The sequence below is a fragment of the Mustela putorius genome, unplaced genomic scaffold (assembly GCF_011764305.1).
Source record: "Mustela putorius furo isolate JIRA1106 unplaced genomic scaffold, ASM1176430v1.1 tig00000695_pilon_pilon_pilon, whole genome shotgun sequence".
Lineage (NCBI taxonomy): Eukaryota > Metazoa > Chordata > Mammalia > Carnivora > Mustelidae > Mustela > Mustela putorius.
This window is the reverse complement of record NW_025421447.1, coordinates 6,534,647-6,551,457: the sequence shown is the minus strand read 5'-3', so window position 1 is coordinate 6,551,457 and position 16,811 is coordinate 6,534,647. Positions and strand designations below refer to the sequence as shown.

The following is a 16,811-nucleotide window of genomic DNA, read 5'->3' as shown; positions in this document are numbered from 1 at the left end:
GCACTGTTGGTGGGAGTGCACATTGGCACGGTGACTGTGGGAAACAGTGTGGAGGCTCCTCAAAAAGTTAGAAACAGAGCTACCTCAGGATCCAGCAATCACACTACTGGGTGTTTACCCAAATGTACAAAATACTGGTTCTGAGGGCTACACGCTCCCTGATGCTTATGGCAGTGTTACCTACAATAGCTGCATTACGGAAACAGCCCAAGTGCCCAGCAGTTGGTGAGTGGGTAAAGAAGATGCAGGATACAGCTACAGTAGAGTATTACTCAGCCGTTAAGAACAATGAAATCTCACAGTGACCTGGATGGAGCTAGAGAGTATTATGCTAAGTCAGTCAGTCAGAGAGAGACAAATACCACGTGATTTCACTCATAGCGTAGTTTAAGAAGCAAAACAAACGAGCAAAGGGAAAAAGAGAGAGACAAACCAAGAAAGACTTTTTTTTTTTTTTAAAGATGTTATTTATTTATTTGACAGAGAGAGACACAGTGAGAGAGGGAACACAAGCGGGGCAGTGGGAGAGGGGGAAGCAGGCTTCCCGCCGAGCAGGAAGCCCGATGCGGGACTCAATCCCAGGACCCCGGGATCATGGCCTCTAACGGCAAGGTTCCTTGGTATTCCAGTTCCTGAGCCTTCCTGGGGGATCGGTGCTGATGGGCTCACCCCCACCCGGTAGGCATTTGACTTTCAACTTTCTCTATTCTGCCAACCTGGTTACCACCTGTCCATGTGCTTTCAGCTTCCAAGCCATAGATGTCGTCTCTCATCTACCCTTGCATCATCTCTGTTGGGAGAGGTGATCGAGAGAATGTGATCACAGTTCCCCCAAGAGCTGGACTCAGGCAATCAGAGACTCCTCCCACCTCCCCTGGAATGAATATTCTCCCGACCACTCCTGTGGTGGGAGCCATTTTCAGGGACACAGAGAGTAATGTATTGTTGACACCCTCTGGGGAGTATACGGGACTCAACCCACTTATGGCTTCTTTACAAACTTTTAGGATTTGGCAGCCGGGTGTGGAGATCTGCTCATCTTGCTGCCACCCAAGACAAGCCTCGTAAGTTCCCTTGCTTATTAAAACTGCCACCTACCAATCTAGGGTAAACAGCCTCTTTTTTCCATCTCTCCCTGCCCCCTCTGCATACAGTTGGCAAACCAGCAATCTCCTGTTCCTTTTGTAGTTATGCTTTTATTTATTTATTTTAAAAGATTTTATTTATTTGACACAGAGAGAGAGAGAGAGTGCAAGCAGGGAAAGCAGCAGCAAAGGGAGAGAGAGAATCTGGCTCCCCGCCAAGCAAAGAGCCCGATGAAGGTCTTGATCCCAGTACCCTAGAATCATGACCCGAGCCGAAGGTGGCTGCTTAACCAACTGAGTCACCCAGGCATCCCATAATTATGCTTTTAAAAATGTTTCCTAACTGGCATTTTAGTGGAGAAAGGAATGAGAGCAAAGACGGGGGAAGAGCTCCTGTCCTTCATGATTACTTACAAAAACATTTTTTCTTTTAAATAGTGCCACTCTTCCACTTTTTTCTCACCTCTCCTTCTTGAACTTTTGGGTGGATGTTAGAACTTCTGGATTTATTCTCCATGTTCCTTAATATTTCTTCTTTACTTTGTAATCAAAGTGATATTACTGTGTTTTGTACTTTAAGAGAATTCCTTGGCTGAGTCTTCCAACTCACAAAGCCATTCTTCAGCTCTGTCCGTTCTGCCACTGACTTGCAATCTCAATGACATTTTTAAATTTCCAGCTCTGCAACTTGCTCCATTTAGTAGTTTTCAGTTCCTGTTTTGTGACTGCACCACCCACCCATATTTCTCTGAAGATACCATTTACACTTATTTTGAAGTTCCAATCTGGCACTTTATTAATTGTATTTCATTGGGTTTAAGTTCTTCCAATTTTAAAAAATAATTTTTATTTTCTTTAAAGTCAATTCATTGACATTTAGGGTATTAGTAGTTTCAGAGGTAGAGTTCAGCGAGTTCTCCCGGTTTTCGAGTGTGTATCTTCTGAGGCTAGAAGCTTCTCAACTGCCTGCTAATTCTTTCTCTGTGCAGTCCTCTTCACAGTTGATGGCATCTGCTCCATTGCGTGCTGTCTTGCTTTTCACAGACCAGCTTGGGGGAGGGGCTGGTGTCGCTGTATTTGTTTCCACTGGAAGCTGAAGTAGATGGATGTGCTGCTGGCAAGGTGCAGAGCATGACTGTTCCATTTTCCTCTACGGCGGCTTCCACGTGGCTCCCACACTTTAGGGCACCAGTCTTGTTTCCTCCCCGGGGGAAAGGACTCTACGCTCTCTCTGTATTCTTGTTGATGTTCTAGGGTGATTTTCCCTTTCAGGCTAGCATGACTTCTGTGTTTTAGCAAGTTGTCCCTCTCTTCCCCACCAGCCATTCACTTTCCAATTTTGGAGCATAGGTATTCATTTATCTATAATATATTTCCTGTCGTGTCCCTGGTTAGAATTTGGTGTAGCAGGTAGATGCCCATTTCTTTGAGCCTGCCAGTTTGTCATCGCTAGTGATATTTCCTCCTTACCAACTCCCCTCGTACTGGGGACTGAAAAGATATTTCGAAACCGTCTTATGATTCTCAAACTATGAATCAAAGAAGCAAAGGCAGTTCAACTAATATATCCTGCTTCACCAGTTTGTTACAAAATTGACATACATTTCTTTAAATATTTGGATCAAACTATTTTTCACCTCCACCCTACCTGTTAGGGTATGTTATTTCTTCCTTCTCTAGATGCTTCTGCGATGTTAGTTAACAGTTCCGTAGTGCTCACCTTGATGATGTTCCTCCCAGACCCTGGACCACACGTTCATCTGCATGCTTTTTCCACATATGAACCCATAACTCCAGACTCCTCAAAGAAGCTTACGAAGTTTAACGTGTCAGTGCTTGTTACTCTCTTCTTGAGGAGAACAAATCCGGAAACCTGCTTGTCTGCCAGAGATTTGTGTGTTTGCTTGTTTGTTTTTATTTTGTTTTTGGACTCTTGTTGCCTTTCCTGGAATGTGGATTGGCTGGCAGATCCCAGGGTGTCCAATGGTTTGGCTCCTTGTCTACTGGTAACCGAGTCACTGAACACCAGTCAGTGATAGTCCCGTGCTCTAGGACTGGAATTGGCCAAGATGGGGACACATGGCCCAGAATGGGCTCCTCGGAGCCATTGAGGCTTCTGAGACTTTGATGGAAATAGGAGGAATGAAGTCTTCATGTTTCCACAGAGCTTGTAGCCAGCCGACCACAGTGCCTTCCACTTGGAGGGAGACTTGTAGAGAAGAAAGCTGACGTGGAGGAAAGCAGAGCTGGGTCACGGACGAGAAAGACTGAGTCCTCATGATATTGTTTGAACCCTTTGATCCACCCACATCTGAGGTCAGACTACTTCTGACTTTCTAAATTATGGGAACCAATAAATCTCTTTTCTTTTTTTAAAGCCACTTTGAATTGACTTTCTGTTACATGTGAACAAAGAATCCTGAATAATGCAAGGGGTAAGGCAGGGGCACAGTTTCTGCACAGGGGTCCTGGGTCCGAGAAATCGGACTTAAAACCGTGGGCCAGCCTTTGAGCAGCACTCTCCCCAGACGGCCTGGGGGCCTATGTGAGTTTGGACGTGAAGTGAACTTCTTGCTCTCTTCCTGCCGTCCTTTTCCTGATGGTTCTCTTCTCTTAGTTGCTTGGGAACTTCTCTCAGGGGCAGGAATTTGGCATCTGCTGGCTTTTTTTATGTTTCTAGAACCTCTCTGGATGAGGTGGAGCATTTAAAAGACAGTGCATTTGGGTTTGAGAAAACTGTTTACCCAGTGATTGACCTTAAATTTTCACTTTTTTCCCTTATGTATTCAGAAGGAGAAATCCTGTGTTGTTGTTTTTTTCCCCCCTGAAGAATTGTTTTTTGGGGGGTCAAGTTCTGTCCTGCTGCCTGCCCCCCCCCAAGCTTGGGAAGGGTGTCCATCTGCTCTCCTAGAGGAGGTCATTTAAAGTAGATCACCTTGGGGCGCCTCGGTGGCTCAGATGGTTAAGTGTCTGCCTTTGGCCCGGGTTGTGATCTCGAGGTCCTGGGATCGAGCCCCACATCGGGCTCTCTGCTCAGTGGGGAGCCTGCTTCCTCCTCTCTCTCTGCCTGCTTCTCTGTCTACTTGTGATGTCTGTCTGTCAAATAAATAAATAAAATCTTAAAAAAAAAAAAGTAGTCACCTTGGTCTGGCTTCTCCCATTCGGTTTGTATTTGTGCACAGATAAAGACATCTCTAGGAAGAGAGCACCTGTCCACTGGCCAACTCCTTTATGTTAATTCTGTAGTAACACTTGTTGCCTTTTCCATTGTTCCTGGCATCTGGAGGTGTTTTTGTGAGCAGTGGCAGTTGCTAACCAGTATGTTTTTTTGGGGGGGGTGTGTATTTTGGGTACAGTTTTCCAAATCTCCCTCCCACAAATCCACTTGAAAGCGTCCATCCGTGAGTAGTTGTGGTTTCCACCTAGCATCGAAAAGTGGCATGTGAAGTCAGTGACATTATTAAGGTTCCACTGATGTGTGTTCCAGAAATGTCATAACTCCTGCTCAGGCCACAGTGTCACCAACTAAAAAAAAACAAACAATGAAAAGACAACTCAGCGGTTTATTTTACAAAGGAATCATTTCTTGGGGTGCCTGGGTGGCACATTCAGTTAAGCACCTGACTTGGTTTCAGCTCAGGTCAGGGAGCTGGTCAGGTCAGGTCAGGGATGTGGGACCCAGCCCCACATCGGGCTCTGCTCAGTGCACAGTCTGCCTGAGACCCTCTCCCTCTGCCTCTCTCCAACTCTCTCTCTAAAATAAATAAAATCTTTTAAAAAAAACCCACAAAGGAATTATTTCTTTTAAAATTTATTTTATTTTATTTTTAAAAATATTTTATTCATTTATTTGACAGATTACCTGTTGACCTACTTGTAGGCAGAGAGGCAGGTGGGGTGGGAGAGAAGCAGGTTCCCTGCTGAGCAGAGAGCCTGATTCGAGGCTCGATCCCAAGACCCTGGGATCATAACCTGAGCCAAAGGCAGAGGCTTAACCCACTGAGCCACCCAGGCACCCCAAGAATTGTTTCTTTTCTTAAAATAAACTTTAAATTTTAAAAATAGTTTCAGATTCACAGAAAAATTGCAAAGATAGTACAGAGAATCTGTCCCCCATATTTTGAAACTTGTTTGAAATTTTTTTAGGTTGGGGGTTTTCTCTGGAGTTACTTGGTGGTGTCCTTGTACTTTTGTATACTGGATAAGTAGAATACTTTAAGCAGTCGTGGCCTCTCAGTCTCTTGTGATGGGAGCGGATTGTATGAGAAATCTTAATATTGAGGAATCCTTTTGCCCTCCTTGTATTTGCAGCTGTGGTCACCTTGTGTTGTCTGGTGGAGTACACGTCTGCGTGCTCCTCTACGCAAATGGGCCATTAGATGTCCACCTGTCAGTCTTCGAGGATAACAGGAGGGTATCCAGTGTATGGATGTGACTTTGGAGGGTATTACAGACCAAGTACCTATGTTAGTAAGGCTTCTGTGCGCATATGGGATATTATAGTTGGACTTGACTTTCTCAGCCAGTTGGTACTCAGATGGCCAAGTATGCCATATTTTATAGCAAAAATGTACAATTACATATTTTACTGTATATTAGAATTTTTTTCTTTTCTTCATGAAATTATGACAGGATTTTTTTGGTCTTACTGTGAAGTAATTTTAAGTCAACTTTGGTGAGGTATAGTTTATGTACAATAAAATGCAGGTATTATAATTCCCATGAGTTTTGAAAGATTTATACATTCTTATATTTATGATCACATAAATACTGGAATGTTTTCATTACTTCAAAATATTTCTCTTTCTTTGTGCCCCATACCAGCCAACCTCCCTGGCCCTAGGCAATGACTGGTTTGCCTTCTGTCACCATAGATTTGATTTGTCGTATCTAGGGTTATATGTAAGTGAAATCATATATCATATATCCTTTTGGGATTTTTAAAAGGTTTTATTTATTTGACACAGAGAGAGAGATCATAAGTAGGTGGAGAGGCAGGCAGAGAAAGAGGGAGAAGCAGGCTCCCCACTGAGCAGAGAGCCCAATGCGGGGCTCGATCCCAGGACCCCAGAATCATGACCTAAGCTGAGGGCAGAGGCTTAACCCACTGAGCCACCCAGGCGCCCTCATATATCCTTTTGTATCCACGCAACATAATGTCTTTGTAATTTATCCACTTTACTATGGGTATCAGTTGTTCCTTTCTTTAAAAAGGCTTTCTTATTTTGAAATATTTATAAATTCATAGGAAATTGCAAAGAGGACAAAGAGGTCCCATGCACATATTGCTGTTAGCTCTAGGACAGTTTCACAGAGGAAGCTGACGCTGGTGCAATGGGTCTGTGTGGTTCCGTGGCATGTGTTTTCATCCACGCCGCCAATCCAGTCGGCCTCCTCCGACTCGGTGGGGTGGGAGTGGCACCTTTTTAAGGCTGGGTGGGGGTGGAAGTCTAGGATCCCCATATGGTCTCCCCTGATGTTTTTGAAGGACAACCTTATCAACACCACGTAGGGATGAAAGTCCCTGCTCTCCACCCAGTGTTGTCTGATACCCCAACAGGAGGGGATGTTAGAGATGCCTCATGACAGCCAGACAAGAGTAGAGGTTGGGACTGTCCATTCAGTATTTGCTGATGGGGGTGGTGATGGGGTTGTGGTCCTTTTCATGGTGTTCAGCTGGCGTAGACCAATTGTGTCTAGAAGTTCTCCATCTTGCTAGTTTGCCCCTTTCTTTTTCCTTTGGCCAGAGAAATTTCTTGGGGATTTTTGTTTGTTTGTTTGTATCTGTTGGTGTTCCCAGGTTGGCAGTTTCTCCAGCATCCAGACTCAGATACATGAGACAAAAACCCCAAACTCACTACCATGTCATTTCTGAGAAAAAAAAACCCACAAAGGAATTATTTCTTTTAAAATTTATTTTATTTTATTTTTAAAAATATTTTATTCATTTATTTGAATAAATTTATTTATTTATTTATTCATTTCTGAGGTCCCGAGGTCCCTAGCCAGTCTGTCTTCTTATCTCTACCTTTTAGAGTCTGTGCATGTGTGTTTTCTAGGTAATGTTCATACTTAGTGGGAAGAACAGGGACATGTGTATCTATTTCTATTTCATCTTTAGTCCCTTCCTTTTTGGGGGGAGTAATATCCTATTGTATAGAAATACCACAATTTGTTTATCTGATTACCTGTTGACACAGATTTGGATTGTTTCCAGTGTTTGGCTTTGAACGTGATTTACTGCTTCTGTTAACATACATCGTCAAGTCTTTGTGTGGGCATATGTTTTCATTTCTCGGGATAAACACCTCGGGGTACAAGTGCTGAATCATATGGTAATTGTATGTTTAACTTTACAAGAAACTGTCAAACTGTTTTCCAAAGCAGTTGTGCCATTTTCCTTTCCCACCAGCCATGCTCTAGTTGCTGTCCATCCTCACCAACACTGGGTATTGACAGGCTTTTAAGTTTTAGTCATTCGGGTTTTAATTTGATTTTCCTGGTGACTGACGACGTGGAACATCTTTTCATGTGCTCATTTGCCATTCACAGATCTTCTTTGGTAATGTGTCTATTAAAATATTTGGCCCATTTTGTTTTATTGAGTTGTTTGTCTTGTTATTATGGAGTTATAAAAGTTCTTTATATTTTCTGGAGACAATTCTTTTATTTGATATACGTTTTACGAATATTTTCTCCCAGTCTGTGGTGTGGCTTTTCATTGTCTCAACAGTGTCTTTTGAAGAGAGCAGGTTTTTAAATTTTGATGAAGTCTGGCTTATCTTTTTTTTCTTATTGTTGATATTTTTTTGTCCTATGAAAACTTCACCCAAATCAAAGTTTAAAAAATTTTCTCTTACATTTTTTGTGTAAAAGTATTATAGTTTCAACTCTTGTGTTGAGGTTTTTTTAAAATTTGAGTTATCTTTGCATGTGGTATGAGGTAAGGGTGAGATCCACTCTTTTGCATTTGAGTATCAAGTAATTCTAGCACCTCTTGTTGCAAAGGTAACCCTTATTACCTTGGAGACTTAGTTGATGATCAATTGACTATTTTTGTGTAGTCTATTTCTGGACTCTCTTCCATCGATTTATATGTCAATCCTTGTGCCAATATCACATTGCTAATGATATATATTATTATTCCATACATTAACTTATGTTAATAAATAATAACAGAGTAGATTAGCTTTATGGTTAGCCAGTTCTGTAGTGAGTCTTCAAAGTCAGGTAGTATATGTGCTCCAACTTTGCTCTTATTTTTCCAGTTTTTTTGAATAGTCTAGATGCTTTGATTTTCTATTTAAATTTGAGATTCAGGCTGTCTGGTTCTTCAAAACAGCTGTCTGGGGTGCCTGGGTTCTCAGTGGGTTAAAGCCACTGCCTTTGGCTCGGGACCGAGCCCCGCCTTGGGCTCTCAGCTCGGCGGGGAGCCTGCTTCCTCCTCTCTCTCTGCCTGCCTCTCTGACTACTTGTGATCTCTGTCTGTCATATAAATAAATAAAATATTTAAAAAAACAAACAAACAAACAGCTGTCTGGTATTTTATGGGCATTGTGTTAATCTATAGATCAATTTGGGGGAATTGACATCACTATACTGAGTCTTCTGAGCTCTCAACGTGGTATACCTCTTCATTTAGGTAATGTTGCACACAATATTTTGTAGATTTTAATTTTCAGATTTGGTCCTTTCTTGCATTTGGGGACCAGTTTTCCTCCTTTTCTTCCTTCCTCACTCTCTCTGTCCCTCTTTATCTCTCCCTTCCTCCTTCCTCCCTGTGTTCTTTTGGCCTTCCTTTTGGCCTTTAATTCCTTTTTCCTTTTGAAATTCGGCCACGTAGTACACATCTTGAATCCTGTGGTCATTTAGTGAATTTCTTAAAGCTCTAGATAAACACATCCGGGAAGCCTCACACCAGAGCCCGTGGAGGTTGCTCATGTGGGAGAGGCAGTGTGGGGTCACTGTCAGGAGTGGGCACTCTGCCCCATGACCACAGTTCCCTGCAGGGGAGGCTGATGGGTCCGTGTGCCCAGCCACGACTCAGGAATCTCTCTGATCGCATGCCTATTTATTTATTTATAGTTGTTGGGGGAGGAGCAGAGGGAGAAGGAGACAGAGACTCTCAGACTGTGCACTGAGAGCAGAGCCCAACACGGGGCTTGATCCCATGACCCTGAGATCATGACCTGAGCTGAAATAAAGAGTCAACCGCTTAAGCAGTTGAGCCACCCACGTGCCCCTCTCCGATTGCATTTTTGGGGGACAGTCAACAACTGTTGTTTTGAGATCCAAATGTAGGCAGTAGAGATCCAAGGCTGCAGGCCCAGCAGAACTTCAAGTTGGAGAGAAACAGATGCTACCTAACGATAGAGGGGATAAAAGTATTTAACAAGATTAGAAATTATCTGTTACATATTTCTTACAATGTCCCTGGCTATTACAGAGTCCTTTAGAATAAAGGAACGTGTGGGTCTTGTCCACTGACAGCCCCACTAGCTTGTGAGCTTTGGCCTTCTGGCAGCAGAGGATAGCCACGTAAGACAGGGTGGGCTGTAGCTTGGCTCCCCACCAGGGCACACATCACTCAGCAGATGAAAACACAATGAAGAGGGGCACCTGGCTGGCTGAGTTGGTAGAGATGCAACTCTCGATCATGGGGTTGGGAGTTACTTTAAAAAGTTAAAAAATTTATTTTTTTAAAGATTTTATTTATTTATTTCACAGACAGAGATCACAAGTAGCCAGAGAGGCAGGCAGAGAGAGGAGGAAGCAGGCTCCCCGCTGAGCAGAGAGCCTGATGTGGGCTCGATCCCAGGACCTTGGGATCATGACCCGAGCTGAAGGCAGAGGCTTTAACCCACTGAGCTACCCAGGCACCCCTAAAAAGTTAAAAAATTAAAAAAAAACATAAAGGAATGTATAGGGACCTAGGCTTTGAAACAGTTGCATCACAAAAAGCAGTTTGGGGAACACTGGATTAAAGAGCAGTCTTGGGAGAGTTGGAAAAAAAGATGCAGACTGTCGAGATTATCTGCATCTGCTATACTATTATTACTGGATGTGGCTTGAGGAAAGCTGTTTCATCTCCTTTGTGCTTCCATTTCTTCCTTTGTAGAACTGGGGAAATTACAGCAGCTATATTATGACTTTCCTTGAGGATCAAAGGTCAGTATATGTGAAGTGACCGGACTTGTGACTAGTAAGCACTGGGTTAGCACGTGATGAGACGTTGTTATGATCGGGGGAAGCAGCCTGATAATGACAATGAAAATAAAATGCCCAAGAGTTCTAATAGAGGTGTGAAAGCACAGAGATGGGGGAGTCAGGGGGAGTCTTCAGAGGGGAGTTTATGTTTGGACGGACTCTTGAAGAATGATTGTAGCTCACCAGCCACTTAAGGAGAAAGGAGTGTCCTTGGCAGAGGGAAGTCCGAGTGCAAAGATGGAGAAGTTTGATACGTCACGTGCTCATGGTAGATGGTAAGTGGTCTGTGGGCTGCGGTGTAGGATTCATGGTCGAAGACAGTAGGAGGGTGCCGTCGTGGAGATAGGCAGGGCCACATTGCTCTGAGCTCACAGGTGTAGCGAAAGCCATAAAAGAAAAGGCACAACTTGTGTTGAGCCTGAGCACTGAACTTTGGGAGGAGACGGTACCCGTGAAGACGATGAGTTTTTTCTTTTTCCTTCTATCTGAGCATGACTTTATTTATTTATTTTTTAAGATCTTATTTATTTGGGGCTCCTGGGCAGCTCAGTGGGTTGAGCCTCTGCCTTCGGCTCAGGTTGTGATTCCGGGGTCCTGGGATCGAGCCCCGCATCGGGCTCTCTGCTCAGTGGGGAGCCTGCTTCCTCCTCTCTCTGCCTGCCTCTCTTCCTACCTGTGATCTCTGTCAAATAAATAAATAAAATCTTAAAAAAAAAGATTTTATTTATTTATTTTGAGAGAGAGAGAGAGAGAATGACAGGAGGGGCAGAGAGAGAACCTTGAGCAGACCCGGTGCTGAGTGTGGAGGATGCTGGGCTTCATCTCAGGACCTGATACCATGAACTGAGCTGAAATCAGGAGACAGATTCTTTTTGTTTTTTTAAAAGACACATTTATTCAGCATCATCAGACTATTACATTTAGCAATCAACAGCATGGGTGCAAAAAAAAACTACATTAAAACCCTTTGTTGGAATGCTTTACACCCTCCACAGAACAGAAACGAAAATAACCTGTTATACAATTAGTCACAAATACAGTCCTCGAGTTTTTTTGCCCATACACATGAGTATTGTCTAAAACATGTCTTCTTTGTAGCAGCTAGGCCTGGCCACCACTGTGCTTGGCTGAGTTCACAAATCTTTTGTAACCTGTAGCTTCTCTGTCACGTCTCTGGCTCTCCTCTCCTGCTAAGCTTTGTTCCTGGCAGTAATTAAAACCTGCCACTACCGTAGCTCCTGCTGCTGCTGGAACCACCATAGCCATGTTGGTGAATTATCGCCTCCACCACCATAAGGGCCAGAGCTTCTGCCTCCAAAATTGCCTCCTTTCATGGGTCCAGAATTTGAGGATTGATGGTTGCATTTGCCAACATCATTATAGCTTCCGCCACCTCCAAAGTTGCTTCCATCATTACCAAATCCGTTCTAGCTGTCCCCACTGCCACCATATCCACCACCACCTTGACGGCCACCAAAGCCACCTCGACCAGTGAAGTTTCCTCCATGACCAAAGTTGTCATTCCCACCAAAACCACCTCCACGATCACCACCAAAGTTTCCAGAACCACTTCGACCTCTTTGGCCGGATGAAGCACGAGCCACCTCCTGCTTAGAGAGCGCTTTCCTCACTTCACAGCCGTGGCCATGCACAGGATGGGATTTCTGAATGACAGTCTTGTCGACAGAGTAGGGTCATCCAATGTTACAAAAGCAAAACTCCTCTTTTTGCCACTGCCTTGGTCAGTCATGATCTCAGTCACTTTGATTTCCCAGACTGTTCGAAATCATCTCTTAGATGATGTTCGGTCAGTGACTTCTTTAATGCCACCCACAAAAATGTTTCTCACAGCTAAGTGGGCACCAGGTCTTTGAGAATCTTCTCTCGACACAGCCCTGTTTGGTTCCACAATCTTCCATCCACCCTGTGTGGATGCATTCATGGTTGCTTCCACCTCCTCCGCAGGGACATATGTCACAAGCCCAGAGCCTCTGGAGCACTTGGTGTTTGGATCTCTCATAGCCACACAGTCCGTAAGTGCTCCCCAGTGCTCAGAATGGCTCCTCACACCCTCATCAGTTGTTTCAAAGCTCAGACCTCCCGTGAAGAGCTTCTGCCGCTGTTCAGGCTCTTTGGGAGACTCTGATTTGGACATGACGGTGGTGGGAGGGGAGACTTGAGCGATGCTTGCTCGGCTCTGTCCACGGGCAGAAAGGAGTAATCTAACGAATGTATCTGAGGAGTCAGATTCTTTTTTTTTTTTTTAAGATTTTATTTATTTATTTGACAGAGAGAGATCACAAGTAGGCAGAGAGGCAGGCAGAGAGAGAGAGAGAGAGAGGAAGAAACAGGCTCCCTGCTGAGCAGAGAGCCCGATGCGGAACTCGATCCCAGGACCCTGAGACCATGACCTGAGCCGAAGGCAGCAGCTTAACCCACTGAGCCACCCAGGCACCCCTGAGGAGTCAGATTCTTAATCGACTGAGCCACCCAGGTGTTCCTGAGCATGACTTTATTCTTTTTTTAATTTTTAAAAAAGATTTTATTTATTTATTCATTTGAGACAGGAAGAGAAAGCACAAGCAGGGGGAGAGGCAGGAGGAGAGGGAGAAGCAGGTTCCCCGCTAAGCTGGGAGCCCAACACAGGGCTCGATCCCAGGAAGGAAAGGCTCAATCAGGAAGAGACTATATGGTCATGACGTGAGCTGAAGGCAAACCGAGCATGACTTTAGACCTGGGTTCACAAACAAGCAGTGGCAGGGCTGGCTGCCAGAGGAGTTAGGGGCGACAGGAGAGCTAAGACGGAGAAGGGTTGGTAGAGCCGTGTGTCGTGGCAGTTTGGGGAAAAGGCAGTGACAGGAGTGACAACTCACATGGGCTATTCCTCCATTCAGCTAATGTTGGCTGAGTATCCACTGTGTGCCACACACCCCAATAGGTAGATATTGAGGGCACAGATTGAACAAAGAGACAAAACCCCCTCTTCTGCTTCATTCTGTCATCCACTATGCATTTACTATACTGTGTGTATTTGAAGGCACATCCCAGACATCCCAGATATCCCAGACATCACATCACTTCACCTTGAAGTCTGTCTCACAGATAAGGGCTTTATTATCAGCATCTCATTTATCACACCATGCTGTATAATGGCATCATGCTCTTTACTTGTCAGTACACATTCACATTTTCCCCAGTGTTTTATTTTTTAAATTTAAATTCAATTAGCCAACATATAGTACATCATTCATTCCAGATGTAGTGTCCTTAGTGTTTTAAAGAAGTCTTTTAAAAAGTCACTTTCTTTGTTCTCCATTCTGTTCCATTGATCTACGTGTCTGTTTTTGTGCTAGTACTGTACTGTCTTGATGATGACGGTTTTGTAATAGAGCCTGAAGTCAGGTATCATGGTGCCACCAGCTTTGGTTTTCTTTTTCAGCACTCCTGTGGCTATTCAGGGTCTTTTCTTATTCCATACAAATTTGAGGATTATTTGTTCCAGTTCTGGGAAAAATGTTGATGGTATTTTGATAGGGATTGCACTGAATGTGTAGATTGCTCTTGGTAGCATCGACATTTAGACGATATTTTTTCTTCCGATCCATGAGCATGGAATGTTTTTCCATTTCTTTGTGTCTTCCACAATTTCTTTTATGCATGTTCTGCAGTTTTCTGAGTACAGATCCTTTACCTCTTCAGTTAGGTTCATTCCTAGGTATTACAGTTTTTGATGCAATTAAATATGGACCATTTTCTTATACCACACACAAAAATAAACTCAAAATGGATGAAAAACCTAAGTGGGAGACAGGAATCCATCAAAATCCTACAGGAGAACACAAGCAGCAAACCTCTTTGACCTCGGCCACAGCAAATTCTTGCAAGACACGTCTCTGAAGGCTAGGGAAACAAGGGCAGAAATGAGCTATTGGGACTTCATCAAGATCAAAAGCTTCTGCACAGTAGAGGAAACCGTTAATAAAACTAAAAGGCAACCTATGGGATGGGAGAAGATATTCGCAAATGACATATCAGATACAGAGCTAGTATCCAAGATCTGTAAAGAACTTACCAAATTCAACACCCAAAGAACAAATAATCCAATCAAGAAATGGGCAGAAGACATGAACAGACGTTTTGGCAAAGAAGACATCCAGATGGCCAACAGACACATGAAAAAGTGCTCCACATCACTTGGCATCAAGGAAATGCAAATCAAAACTTCAGTGAGATACCACCTCACACCAGTCAGATTGGCTAAAATTAATAAGACAGGAAACAAGTTTTGGTGAGGATGCAGAGAAGGGGGAACCTTCCTACACTGTTGGTGAGAATGCAAGCTGGTGCAGCCACTCTGGAAAACAGCATGGAGTTTCCTCAATAAGTTGAAAACAGAGCTACCCTATGACCCAGCAAATCGCACTACTGGGTATTTACACCAAAGATACAGATGTAGTGAAAAGAAGGGGGCACGTGCACCCCAATGTTCATAGCAGCAGTAATCCACAATAGCCGAATTGTGAAAAGAGCCAAGACGTCCATCAACAGATAAGTGGATAAAGAAGGTGTGATTGATATATACAGTGGAATATTATGCAGCCATCAGAAAGGATGAATACCTACCATTTGCATTAATGTGGATGGAACCAGAGGGATTATGCTGAGTGAAATAAATCAATCAGAGAAAGACAATTATCATATGGTTTCACTCATACGGGGAGTATAAGAAGCAGCACAGAGGATCATAGGAGAAGGGACGGAAAACTGAATGGGAAGTCATCAGAGAGAGAGAACCATGAGAGACTCCTAACTAGGAAACAAACTGAGGGTTGCTGGAGGGGGTGACTGGGTGATGGGCATTAAGGAAGGGACACGCTGTGATGAGCACCAGGTGTTACATGCAACTGATGAATTGCTAGACTCCACCTCTGAAACTAATAATATAATTTCTGTTAATGAAATTGAATTCTAATTTTTAAAAAGTCCGTTTTTTTAATCCAGAGTCAAACAGGACTGCATGCTGTATTTGCTCGACTTGTGTCTCTTAGTAATCTCTAGTAGTTCTCCACAGTTTATTCTTTTATGATTTTTAAAATTTATTTGTCAGAGAGAGAGAGTGAGAGAGAGAGAGAGAGAGCACAAGCAGGACGAGCAGGCAGAAGGAGAAGCAGGCTCCCCACTGAGCAAGGAGCCCGATGCGGAACTTGATCCCAGGACCCCAGGAGCATGACCAGAGCGGAAAGCAGATGCCCAGCTGACTGAGCCATCCAGGCATCCCTTCTTAGTCCCTTTTGTAACCTTTCATGCTGCTGAAATTTTTTTTTGTTTTTAAATTATATGGTAGAGGAGCCTGGGTGGCTCAGTCGGTTAAGTGTCTGACTCTTAGTTTCGGCTCAGGTCATGATCTTGGGCTTGTGAGCTTGAGTCCCACTTGGGGTTCAGCGCTCAGGACAGTCTGCTTGTGCCTCTTCCTCCCCCTGCTCGGTCTCTCTCTCTCTCTCAAATAATCTTTTAAAAAGTAAATATCATATGGTAAAATTGACTTTTGGGTATATAATTATATTTTAACGCATAGGTAGATTCATGTAACTCCTACCACACTCAGGTTACAGAACCATTTCTTCACCCCCCTCAGAAACTCTGGCACTATCCCTTTTAATTCACACCTCTAAGTGCCTTTATATTTGTTGGAAAATTGAGCCACGTGTTCTGTAGAATTTCCCACAAGCTGGACTGGACTGACAGCATTCTCACAACGTGGTGTAGTGCGCTTCTGTAATTTTCTGGTAATAGATCTAGAAGTTTGGTTAGACTTGGATGCAGTTTTCCCTTTCTTTCTTTTGGTAAAAGTCCTGACAGATGGAACTGTGGTTTTCCTGTTGCGTCGTATCAGAAAGAACATGGTATTTGGCTGAATCTCTTCTACGAATGCTGGACTTCATCACTGAGTTTAGTCCGAGTTTAATTGTGATCAGCTCGATCCCTCCGCCGGAGCTCACCCCATCGGCCCCTCACCTAATGACTTTCCTTGCAGTTCATGGCCACATGCTTCCCACTAGATCTGTTGTTTCATTAGGGATTCCAGAATGGTGACTTTCCAATTTTCTAATTCTGGCATTTCTTTTGCATTGATCAGTTTTAGCTCTCTTCTGATATACGTTTAACGGAAGGAAAGGCTCAATCAGGAAGAAACTATATGGTCATTTTTCGAAAATTTTTATTCGTTTATTTATTTATTTATATTATTATTTTATATTATATATTATAGATATTAATTAATTCATTATTCTATATTGTTTATAATTTATTAATATATTATATTAATATATATTATTATATAATCTAATATATATTAAATCATATTTTATTTATTTATTTATTTATTTATTTATTTGAGAGGGGGAGAGAGAAAGCAAGCAAGAGCCCAAGAGCAGGGGGAGGGAGAAGCGGACTTCCCACTGCGCAGGGAGCCTGATGCGGGGCTCCATCTCGGGACGCTGGGCTCATGACTTGAGCCGA

The 16,811-nt window shown here is 43.4% G+C and overlaps 1 long non-coding RNA gene and 1 pseudogene across 1 annotated transcript in view; one reads left to right on the top strand and one right to left on the bottom strand.

The window, feature by feature from the left end:
- LOC106006606 overlaps positions 1 to 16,811 on the top strand; it is a 54,891-nt gene that overhangs the window by 21,486 nt on the left and 16,594 nt on the right. The window lies entirely within an intron of this gene.
- On the bottom strand, positions 11,506 to 12,447 carry LOC106006605 (annotated as a pseudogene).